Source organism: Ovis aries, chromosome 4, assembly GCF_016772045.2.
Source record: "Ovis aries strain OAR_USU_Benz2616 breed Rambouillet chromosome 4, ARS-UI_Ramb_v3.0, whole genome shotgun sequence".
Taxonomy (NCBI): Eukaryota; Metazoa; Chordata; class Mammalia; order Artiodactyla; family Bovidae; genus Ovis; species Ovis aries.
In genome coordinates, this window is record NC_056057.1 from 95,517,273 (window position 1) to 95,530,061 (window position 12,789).

Consider the following 12,789-nt stretch of genomic DNA (forward strand, 5'->3'; position numbering starts at 1 on the left):
TGATTTGTAGTTCTCATTTGGCCAAACCTCAATCACAATAGAATTCAGTGTTCCACCACTCTGCTCTTGAACTCTGTTAGCTGACTATGGTTAAAGAAAAATGAATGACATGCTGATTTGTCTCTCTATTTTCGACCTCAAGTGGGCCCTTAATTTTGCCCAGTAATCATTCTACATTTCCCTAGTGTACCTCCTCGCCTGCCTTCATAGGTGATTTTCACATCTCTTCAAATCCATCCTCCCTGTCTGCTGATGTCCTTATTTCCTATTTCACTAAAAAAACTTAAGCAATCAGAAGAAAACTTTCACAAATTTCCACTCCACATCTACCCACTAGCATATAGAGTACTGAGAATTTTTTTAAGTTCCCGTATTCTCATGGTAGTAGGCTCCCCTGGTGGCTCAGATGGTAAATAATCTGCCTGAAATGCAGGAGATCTGGTCAGGGAAGAGCCCCTGGAGAAGGGAATGGCTACCTACTCCAGTATTCTTACCTGTAGAATTCCAAAGATGGAGGAGCCTGGTGGAATACAGTGCATGAGATCGCAAAAATTCAGATAGGACTGAGCGACTAACATTTTCACTTTTTTTTTCTTTTTTCATTCTCATGGTAGTAGCCAGAAATCAGAACCAGTTTTAAGTTCAATCAATTGATAACTCATCCCAGTGAAGGAGCTTTTGCAAACCTAAAGACAACCCATTGATTCCGAAAATCAGCTAATCACAGGCTCACTTCAATAAACAAGCCACCAAATGCCAACCAATCAATAACAGTCTCACCCAAGTTATCACTTGTAGGGAGAATGTCAACACCCTTAGACCTCTGAAAGGTCACCAATCCCTGAACTCCCCACTTGCTCAAAATCCAGTATAAGAGTAGCAGTTTGTTTTTTTTCTGAGCTTGTGCCACATTGCTTATCAGTTCAGTTCAGTCACTCATTCGTGTCCCACTCTTTGTGACCCCATGAATTGCAGCATGCCAGGCCTCCCTGTCCATCACCAACTCCCGGAGTTCACCCAAAGTTATGTGCATTGAGTTGGTGATGCCATCAAGCCATCTCATCCTCTGTCGTCCCCTTCTCCTCCTGCTCCCAATCCCTCCCAGCACCAGGGTCTTTTCCAATGAGTCAACTCTTCGCATGAGGTGGCCAAAATATTGGAGTTTCAGCTTTAGCATCAGTCTTTCCAATGAACACCCGGGGCTGGTCTCTTTTAGGATGGACTGGTTGGATCTCCTTGCAGTCCAAGGAACTCTCAAGAGTCTTCTCCAACACCACATTTAAAAGCATCAATTCTTTTGCGCTCAGCTTTCTTTATAGTCCAACTCTCATATTCATATATGACTACTGGAAAACCATAGTCTTGACTAGATGAACCTTTGTTGACAAAGTAATGTCTCTGTTTTTTAACATGCTGTCTAGGTTCGCCATAACTTTCCTTCCAAGGAGTAAGCATCTTTTAATTTCATGGCTGCAATCACCATCTGCAGTGATTTTGGAGCCCCCCAAAATAAAGTCAGCCACTGTTTCCACTGTTTCCTCATCTATGTGCCTTGAAGTGATGGGACCGGATGCCATGATCTTAGTTTTCTGAATGTTGAGCTTTAAGCCAACTTTTTCACTCTCCTCTTTCACTTTCATCAAGAGGCTCTTTAGTTCTTCTTCACTTTCTGCCATAAGGATGGTGTCATCTGCATATCTGAGGTTTTTGATATTTCTCCTGGCAATCTTGATTCCAGCTTGTGCTTCATTCAGCCCAGTGTTTCTCATGATGTACTCTGCATATAAGTTAAATAAGCAGGGTGACAGTATACAGCCTTGATGTAATCCTTTTCCTATTTGGAACCAGTCTGTTCCATGTCTAGTTCTAACTTTCTTCCCGACCTGCAAACAGGTTTCTCAAGAGGCTGGTCAGGTGGTCTGGTATTCCCATCTCTTTCAGAATTTTCCACAGTTTATTGTGATCCACACAGTTAAAGGCTCTGGCATAGTCAATAAAGCAGAAATAGATGTTTTTCTGGAACTCTCTTGCTTTTTCATGATCCAGTGGATGTTGGCAATTTGATCTCTGGTTCCTCTGCCTTTTCTAAAACCAGCTTGAACATCTGGAAGTTTACGGTTCATGTATTGCTGAAGCCTGGCTTGGAGAATTTTGAGCATTACTTTACTAGCATGTGAGATGAGTACAATTGTGCGGTAGTTTGAGCATTCTTTGGTATTGCCTTTCTTTGGGATTGTAATGAAAACTGACCTTTTCCAGTCCTGTGGCCACTGCTGAGTTTTCCAAATTTGCTGGCATATTGAGTGCAGCACTTTCACAGCATCATCTTTCAGGATTTGAAATAGCTCCACTGGAATTCCATCACCTCCACTAGCTTTGTTTGTAGTGATGCCTCCTAAGGCCCACTTGACTTGGCATTCCAGGTGTCTGGCTCTAGGTGAGTGATCACACCATCATAATTATCTGGGTTGTGAAGACCCAAAGTGTGTCTGACTCTTTGCGACCCCATGAACTGTAGCCTGCCAGGCTCCTCTGTCCATGAAATTCTCCAGGTAAGAATACTGGAGTGGGTAGCTGTTTCTTTCTCCATGTGATTTTCCCAATCCAGGGATCAAACCCAGGTCTCCCACATTGCAGGCGGATTTTTTACCATCTGAGCCACCAGGGAAGCCCATTTCTACATAAGACCAACCTTATATACTCAACCTAATACTCCTTCCCAAGGGCATCCTGAATCCAGAAATTAGCCAAGACAGATGTTTAAAAGGCCTAACCTCTTCCTAACTCTGGATGATGCTGAAGGGCCATAAGTGTTAGAGTTGTCTGTAGCGGCCCCTGGGGCCTCCCTTAAGACTGGATCCCAGTCCTGCCTCTCCGCCTGCCACCCTGCTTCCTCCCACTCCTTTCCATAGTGTTGTTTCCATGTGCTCTCCCCCAAAACTTGCATCATGCTAATCACCCTCTCAGGGTCAGCTTATCCATTTTTTATGTCCCTGTGAAGTTAACAACTCTGCTGATAGCTCCAGCTGTCACACTGTCTTTGCTGTGGGTTTTTTGGGTGGTGAGAATATACAAAAAATGTATGTGGACAAGCCTATTCTGCTATGTAGGACCTCTCCTCTCAGGGATATGTCAAACATACTACGTTTGCTCATATCATTCTTTCATGAAGTAGAAAAATATACCAAACAGCAAAATTTATATTTTTATTGAAAATTTAGTTTCTATAAAACATGATACTTAATAGGCTTTTAAGTGGGCACACATTTATCAAACATTTTGATGCCTTATGTTGTTGTTCAATTACTAAGCCCGACTCTTTGTGACTTTTTGTCCGATTCTTTGAGACCCCATGGACTGCAGTATGCCAGGCTTCCCTGTCCTTCTCCTCCTGCCCTCAGTCTTTCTCAGCATCAGGGTCTTTTCCAATGAGTCGGCTCTTTGAATCAGGTGGTGATTTCTTATGAGCTACTTTTTATTATTATATAACTAAAAACAAGATTCCCCCTTTAATAAAGTGTACATGTCAGCAGTTTTAAGTGTATTTACATGGTTGTGCAACCATCATCACTATCTGATTCCAGAACATTTCATTACTCCAAAAAGAAACCCTATCCATCTCTATCCATACCCAACAGCAGTTACTTTCCATTTCTCCCTTCCCCCTGTTGCTGCTGGTGCTAAGTCACTTCAGTCGTGTCCGACTCTGTGCTACCCCATAGACGGCAGCCCACCAGGCTCCCCCGTCCCTGGGATTCTCCCAGCCCTTGGCAATCACTGATGAGTCACTATGAGTTTGCCTGTTCTGGACTTTTCATACAAATGAAGTCATACAATATGTTGCTTTTTGTGTCTGGCTTTGTTCACTGAGCATGTTTTCAATGTTCGTCTATGTTATATCATGTATTAGTACTTCATTCTTTTTTATGGCTGAATGATATTGCATTGTAAAGATATATCATATTTTGTTTTTATCTGTTGATAGACATTTGGGTTTGTTTACTCTTTGGGGCTGTTGTGAATAATGCTGCTATGAATATGTACAAGTTTTTGTGTAGATATGTTTTCATTTCTCTTAAATAGAAATCAAGGAGTGAAATTTTGGGGTCATATGTTTAACTGAAAAATATAAGTGGTGGTACCATTTTATAATCCCATTAGCAATGTATGAGTGTTCTAATTTCTCTGCATCCTCCCTGACATTTATTCTTGTCTCTCTTTCTGATTTTAGCTCTCCTTGGGAATGTGGAGTGGTATCTCAGGTGGTTTTGATTTGCATTTCCCTAACAACTAATGATGTTGAGCATCTTTTCATGTTCTTATTGGCCATTTGTGTATCTCCTTTGGAGAAATGTCTATTCAAATCCTTTGCCCATTTTAAAAATTGGGTTGTCTTTTTGTTGTTGAGTTTTAGGAGTGCTTTATGTATTCTTGATATTAAACCCCTATTATGATTTGCAAACATCAATTATTTTCTCCTATTCTGTAGGTTGTCTCTTCACTTTTCTGATAATGTCCTTTGACACATAAACATTTTTAAGTTTTGATGAAATCCTATTTAACTATTTTTTCTTTTATTGCTTATGTTTTGGTGTCATATCTGAGAATGAAGATTCACCTCTGTTTTCTTCTAATAGTTTCATGGTTTTAGCACTTATATGTAGGTCATTGATCCACTGAGGATTAATTTTTGTATATGGTGTGAGTTAAGGGTCTAGCTTGATTCCTTTGCCTGTGGAAATCCAGTTACTGCAGCACCATTTGTTGAAGAGATTATTATTTCCCCTTTGAATGCACTTGACACTCTTGTCAAAAGTTAATTGCCCATAAATGCATAGTTCCCTGCCTCTTTCTAACAGGTATGTTGGCTAGTGTTTTTAATCTCATTTTTACATGGCAATTGTAGTTTGTTTTTATCCAAGGAGACTTTGGTAACATTTTTCTTATATTAAAAGAATTAAACATGACTATATTTTTTCTTTGAGAGAGATTTTTCAGGTTAATCTGAAACTTCACAGATGTATAAAATCAGGAGTCTTACTCCTCTTGCTGTCCAGGTCCCTTTGTCTTTAGGCTGTTGAAATTATCCAAGGTTGAATTCAGGAGAAATTATCTAAAAAGTTGCCAGTGCTTAGAATCAATACCATCATTATTTCTTTATTAACTTTTTATTCTTAAAGTAATATAATCATATTTTAGAACATTCTGAAAGTAGAGATAAGAAGAAAAAATTCCATAATTTCACTCTCCAATACGATAATCATTAGAATTTTCCATCATTTCTCTCTTGCAAACATAGTGTTGATTCCATTTAAGCTAGGGAGTCTGTGAACTTGAATGGTACACTGGGTTGAATAGTGTCCCCCCAAAATTTATGTCCACCTCTAACGTCTGAATGTGACCTTATTTGGAAATGGAATTTTTGCAGGTGGACTTAGTAAAGATGATATCACCCTAGATTTGGGTGTGCCCTCAATCCTATATGGCTGTCCTTACGGATATCCTTATAAGAAGAGGGAAATTTGGACATAGACGCACAGAAAGAGCATCATGTAGCGATGAAGGCAGAGCCTAGAGAGGCACAGCTGCAAGCCGAGGAAGGCAAGGGATTGCCAGCAACCCCACCCGAATGCAGGAGAGAGGCTCAGAACAGGTATTCCTCCAGAGCCTCCAGAAGGAACTGATCCTGTTGATAGCTTGATATCAGATTTCTAGCCTCCAGTGCTTCAGCATTTTGTTCCTCTCCACCACCCTCCCCTCCCGGCACTGCTTGGAAATGCTTGATCTCAGTTCTCCCTCTAGGGGTCGAACCTTTGCCCCATGCAGTGGAACTGCGGAATCTTTACCACTGGACTGCCAGAGAAGTCCCAGGCTTCTAGCCTCCAGAACTGTGAGAAAAAATTAATTTTTGTGTTTTAAGTCCTCTAGTATGTGTTATTTTGTTATGGAGCCTATCAAATTAATATACCAAAAAAACTAATATAGATAGGGCAAAAATACCATTATTTTAAAAATTCTCTAACTGAAAGTTAGCATTTACATCAATTATGTTGTTGTTGTCCAGTCACTAAGTCGAATCTGACTCTTTGCGACCCCATGGACTGCAGCATGTCAGGCCTTCCTGTCCTTCACTATCTCCCAAAGTTTGCTCAAACTCACATCCATTGAGTCACATCCATCTCATCCTCTGTCGTGCCCTTCTCCTCCTGCCTTCAATCTTTCCCAGCATCAGGGTCTTTTCTAATGAGTCAGCTCTTCGCATCACGTGGCCAAAGTGTTGGAGCTTCAGCTTCAGCATCAGTCCTTCCAATGAATATTCAGGGTTGATTTCCTTAAGGATAGACTGGTTTGATTTCCTTGCAGACCAAGGGACTCTCAAGAGTCTTTTCTAGCACTGCAGTTCAAAACCATCAATTCTTCAGTGCTTAGCCCTCTTTATGGTCCAACTCTCATATCTATATTTGACTGCTGGAAAAATCATAGCTTTGACTATACTGACCTCCGTCGGCAAAGTGATGTCTCTGCTTTTTAATGTGCTGTCTAGGTTTGTCATAGCTTTTCTTCCAAGGAGGAAGCATCTTTTAATTTTGTGGCTGCAGTCATCACCTGCAGTGATTTTGGAGCTCAAAAAAATAAAATCTGCCACTGTTTCTACTTTTCCCCCATCTTTTTGCCATGAAGTGATCTGGTCCCATCTATCAATTATAAATGTAAGCAACAAACTACAGTGGTATTAACTGTACTCTGACTTTGTCACCATTACACTTACTGCAAACATCTTGAAGTATTGTTATGCTCTATTTTAAATTATAGTAGTTATTAGATTCCCATTTGACCTTGTTATTTAATGTGTTGATAGGGAGGTACAGGAACTGCTATATCACAAATTTAATTCTTTTAATATTTTGATAGCTACATTTTAGTATAATTGGTTTCTTTGGTCAGAAATTTTGTTTTATGCATTAAAAATATTATTCTATAAAAGTATCCACAGACATCACCAGACTGAAAAAGGTTCAAAACCCCCGATGTAAGTGAAATTTGCAGGGAGAAACCAGAATATTGTCCTGTGAACAAGTCTTTCAGGGAAATGAAAGTCAGTGGGGCTTTTCAACCTACTGTGCAATGCAGTCAACAAGGGTATTCCCAGATCCTCTGAGATCTTGAAAGCTATGTTACTCATTTGGAGAAATTCGCCCTCCCAACCCCTAATATTTTTTTTGAAGAAGAAGAAAAAGATTTTTCAGGTGCTGAAGGCAACTCTAACTTTGCTTGGATTTGTTTGGAATCCTTGGATTTCTTTAACACCTTCTTGTTTGTTTTTGCTGTGTTTGTAAACTTACATTCCAAAAGACAGTGTGCTGATTTGGGGCTTGAAGGTCTTGGCTGTTTTTTTTTTTTCCCACCAAAGGGGACAGAAGAATGGCTGCAGGTTTTAAAAAAAGAATGACCTGTTAATGAATACAAATGTATCCAATATACCCAAGACATTTTGTATAAAAAGAACAAAAGCCATGCAGAAGACATTCTGTAAGGTCCCATTTATGTAAGGAGCTAAAACTAAGGTCTGTCTAGTCAAGGCTATGGTTTTTCCTGTGGTCATGTATGGATGTGAGAGTTGGACTGTGAAGAAGGCTGAGTGCCGAAGAATTGATGCTTTTGAACTGTGGTGTTGGAGAAGACTCTTGAGAGTCCCCTGGACTGCAAGGAGATCCAACCAGTCCATTCTGAAGGAGATCAGCCCTGGGATTTCTTTGGAAGGAATGATGCTAAAGCTGAAGCTCCAGTACTTTGGCCACCTCATGCGAAGAGATGATTCATTGGACAAGACTCTGATGCTGGGAGGGATTGGGGGCAGGAGGAGAAGGGGACGACCCAGGATGAGATGGCATCACTGACTCGATGGATGTGAGTCTGAGTGAACTCCGGGAGTTGGTGATGGACAGGGAGGCCTGGCGTGCTACGATTCATGGGGTCGCAAAGAGTCGGACACGACTGAGCGACTGAACTGAACTGAAAATAGAATAGATGCCAGGGTCCACATGTGCATATATGTCAATACATAGAAAAAAACCTGGAAGGCTAGACATTGAGCTGTTAACAGTCTTTTGGAGTAGGGAGTAGGATTGAGTGGAGGGTAAAGCGAGAGTTTCATATTTTTTATGTCTTCTTCCATTTATTGAAGATTATACAATAAGTTTATATTCATTATTTAAAAATTTTAAGTTTAATTTAAAGACACAGTATAGTTATCCATATAGCTCTTGGGCAATATAGCTATCTTAGAAGTATCTACAACTTCTTATATTTATTATCTTATTTTGCCTCTCTTCAGTTTAGTTCAGTCGCTCAGTCACGTCCGACCTTTGCAACCCCAGGGACTGTAGCACACCAGGCCTCCCTGTCTAACAACAACTCCCAGAGCTTGCTCATACTCATGTCCATTGAGTCGGTGATGCCATTCAACCGTCTCATCTCTGTTGTCCCCTTCTCCTCCCGCCTTCAATCTTTCCCAGCATCAGGGTCTTTTCCGAGTCAGTACTTCACATCAGGTGGCCAAAGTATTGGAGTTTTCAGCTTAAGCATCAGTCCGTCCGATGAATATTCAGGACTGATTTCCTTTAGCATGGACTAACTGACTGGATCTCCTTGCAGTCCAAGGGACTCTCAAGAGTCTTCTCCAACACGACAGGTCAAAAGCATCAATTCTTCAGTGCTCAGCTTTCTTTGTAGTCCAACTCTCACATCTATACATGACTACTGAGAAAACCATAGCTTTGACTAGACAGACCTTTGTTGGCAAAGTGATGTCTCTGCTTTTTAATATGCTGTCTAGGTTGGTCATAGCTTTTCTTCCAAGGAGCAAGCGTCTTTTAATTTCACGGCTGCAGTCACCATTTTAAGTGATTTTGGAGGCCCCCAAAATAAAGTCTGTCACTGTTTCTATTGTTTCCCCATCTATTTGCTATGAAGTGATGGGACTGGATGCCATGAAATTCGTTTTTTGAATATTGAGTTTTAAGCCAGGTTTTTCACTCTCCTCTTTCACTTTCTTCAAGAGGTTCTTTAGTTCTTCTTTGCTTTCTGCCATAAAGGTGGTGTCATCTGTGTATCTGAGGTTATTGATATTTCTCCTGGCAATCTTGATTCCAGCTTGTGCTTCATCCAGCCCAGCATTTCTCATGATGTACTCGGCATATAAGTTAAATAAGCAGGGTAACAATATACAGCCTTGATGTACTCCTTTCCTGATTTGGAACCAGTCTGTTGTTCCATGTCCAGCTCTAACTGTTGCTTCCTGACCTGCATACAGATTTTTCAAGAAGCAGATCAGATGGTCTGGTATTTCCATTTCTTGAAGAATTTTCCACGGTTTATTGTGATCCACACAGTTAAAGGCTTTGGCATAGTCAATAAAGCAGAAGTAGATGTTCTGCTGGAACTCTCTTGCATTTTCAATGATCCAGCAGATGTTGGCAATTTGATCTCTGGTTCCTCTGCCTTTTCTAAAACCAGCTTAAACTTCTGGAATTTCATGGTTCACGTACTGTTGAAACCTGGCTTGGAGAATTTGGGCATTACTTTGCTAGCATGTGAGATGAGTGCAATTGTGTGGTAGTTTGAACATTCTTTGGCATTGCCTTTCTTTGGGATTGGAATGAAAACTGACCTTTTCCAGTCCTGTGGCCACTGCTGAGTTTTCCAAATTTGCTGGCATATTGAGTGCAGCATTTTCACAGCAGCATCTTTTAGGATTTGAAATAGCTCAACTGGAATTCCATCACCTCCACTAGCTTTGTGTGTAGTGATACTTCCCAAAGCCCACTTGACTTGTCATTCCAGGATGTCTGCTCTAGGTGGGTGATCACACCACTGTGGTTATCTGGGTCATGAAGATCTTTTTTGTACTGTCCTTCTGTGTATTCTTGCCACCTCTTCTTAGTATCTTCTGCTTCTATTAGCTCCATACCATTTCTGTCCCATCTTTGTATGAAATGTTGCCTTGGTATCTCTAATTTTCTTGAAGAGATCTCTAGTCTTTCCCATTCTATTGTTTTCCTCTATTTCTTTGCATTGATCACTGAGGAAGGCTTTCTTATCTCTCCTTGCTATTCTTTGGAACTCTGCATTCAAATGGGTATATCTTCCTTTTCTCCTTTGCTTTTCATGTCTCTTCTTTTCACAACTATTTGTAAGGCCTTCTCAGACAACCACTTTGCCTTTTTGAATTTCTTTTTCTTGGGGATGGTCTTGATCACTGCCTTCTGTATAATGTCATGAACCTCTGTCCATAGTTTCTCAGTCACTATCTAGCACATGCAAGCCCTTGAATCTATTTCTCACTTCCACTGTATAATCGTAAGGGATTTGATTTAGGTCATACTTGAATGGTTTAGTGGTTTTCCCTACTTTCTTCAATTTCAGTCTGAATTTGGCAATAAGGAGTTCATGATCTGAGCCACGTTCAGCTCCCAGTCTTGTTCTTGCTAATTGTATAGAGCATGTCCATCTTTGGCTACAAAGAATATAATCAATCTGATTTGGGTATTAACCATGGTGATGGTTTCTGGTGATGACCATGTGTAGAGTCTTCTCTTGTGTTGTTGGAAGAGGGTGTCTACTATGACCAGTGCATTCTCTTGGCAAAACTCTATTAGCCTTCACCCTGCTTCACTTTGTACTCCAAGGCCAATTGCCTGTTACTTCCAGTGTCTCTTGAATTCTTACTTTTGCATTCCAGTCCTCTATGTTGAAAAAGACATCTTTTTTTGGGTGTCAGTTCTAGGTCTCATAAGTCTTCATAGAACCGTTCAACCTCAGCTTCTTCAGCATTACCGGTCGGGGTATAGACTTGGATTACTGTGATATTGAATAGCTTGCTTTGGAAATGAACAGTGATCATTCTGTTGTTTTTGAGATTGCATCTAAGTACTGCATTTTGGACTCTTTTGTTGGCTGTGATAGCTACTCCATTTATTCTATGGGATTCTTGCCCACAGTAGTAGATATAATGGTCATCTGAGTTAAATTCATCCATTCCAGTCCATTTTAGTTCACTGATTCCTAAAATGTCATCTTGCCATCTCCTGTTTGACCACATCCAATTTACCTTGCTTCATGGACCTAACATTCCAGGTTCCTATGCAGTGTTGTTCTAGAAACTAAGATGGTGGAGTAAAAGGATGTGTGCTCATCTTCTCCTGTGAGAACTCCAAAATTCCAACTTGCTGCTGAACAACCATCGACAGGAGAATGCAAGATCCCACCAAAAAAAGATACCCCACATCAAAGGGCAAAGGAGAAACCCCAGCAAGATGGTAGGAGGGGCAAAATCATGTTTAGAATCAAAATTCATACCCTCCAGAGATGCTTGGAGGGCTCAAACCAAACCTTGTGTGCACCAGGTCCCAGAGACCCCACAGAGACTGAGCCAGAACTGTGTTTGAGTGCCTCCTGTGGAGGTACTCATCAGCAGTAGCCTGCTGCAGGGGCAGCAGCTCTGAGTGCAGAAGACCTGGAGACACTGCCTGTGACATAAGCCCTCTTGGAGGAGGTCGTCATTAACCTCACCATAGAGCTGCTGAGCAGATGACCCCCAAACTGCAGAACAATTATACCAAAGAAATGCTCACACTGTTAAGAAAGTTCTAGGACCCACAACAGATTTCCCAAGCTGGGGATCTGGGAAAGGGATTGAGAACCCTTAGGGAATTTGACTTCAGCAGCCAGTGGGATTTGATTACAGAACTTATACATGACTGGAGAAACAGACTCTTGGAGGGCACAAACAAAACCTTGTGTGTACCAGGACCCAGGAGTAAGGAGCAGTGACCCCACAAAAGACTGACCCAGACTTGCCTGTAAGTGTCCAGGAGTCTCCGGTGGAGGTGTGGGTCTGCGGTGGCCTGCTGCAGGGTTGGAGACACTGAGTGTGGCAGTGCATTCATGGGACCTTTTGAGGGAGGTTGCCATAATCTTCATCACCTCCACCATAGTTTGGTCTCAGGTCAAACAACAGTTAGGGAACACAGCCCTGGCCATCAACAGAAAATTGGATTAAACATTTACCGAGAATGGCCTCACCCATCAGAACAAGACCCAGTTTCCCCCACAGTCAGTCTCTCCCATCAGGAAGTTTCCATAAGCTTCTTATCCTTATCCATCAGAGGGCAGACAGAATGAAAACCACAATCACGGAAAAAATTAAGCTGTTCACATGGACCACAGCCTTGTCTAACTCAATGAAACAATGAGCCATGCTGTGTAGGGCCACCCAAGATGGACAGGTCATGGTGGAGAGTTCTGACAAAACATGGTCCACTGGAGAAGGGAATGGCAAACCACTTCAGTGTTCTTGCCTTGAGAACCCCATGAACAGTATGAAGAGGCAAAAAGATATGACACTGAAAGATGAACTCCCCAGGTTGGTAGGTGCCCAATATGCTACTGGAGATAAGTGGAGAAATAACTCCAGAAAGAATGAAGGGATGGAGCCAAAGCAAAAACAACACCCAGTTGTAGATGTGACCAGTGATGGAAGTAAAGTTCGATGCTGTAACGAATAATATTTGCCTCTCTTAGCTGGCCAACTAAAAAGCATTTCTTAATCTACTTTGTGTAGTAAATATCTCATATCTGTTGTTTACTTTATCGTTTGCATCCATTTCTCACAACTCTAGCGACAGTGTATTAATTAGGATTTTACTGACTTCAGGTAACAAACCTAATTTAACTTGAGAAGGAAAATTTGGTAGAACAGTATTTCTTAAAATTGAGTAATGTTCAGTC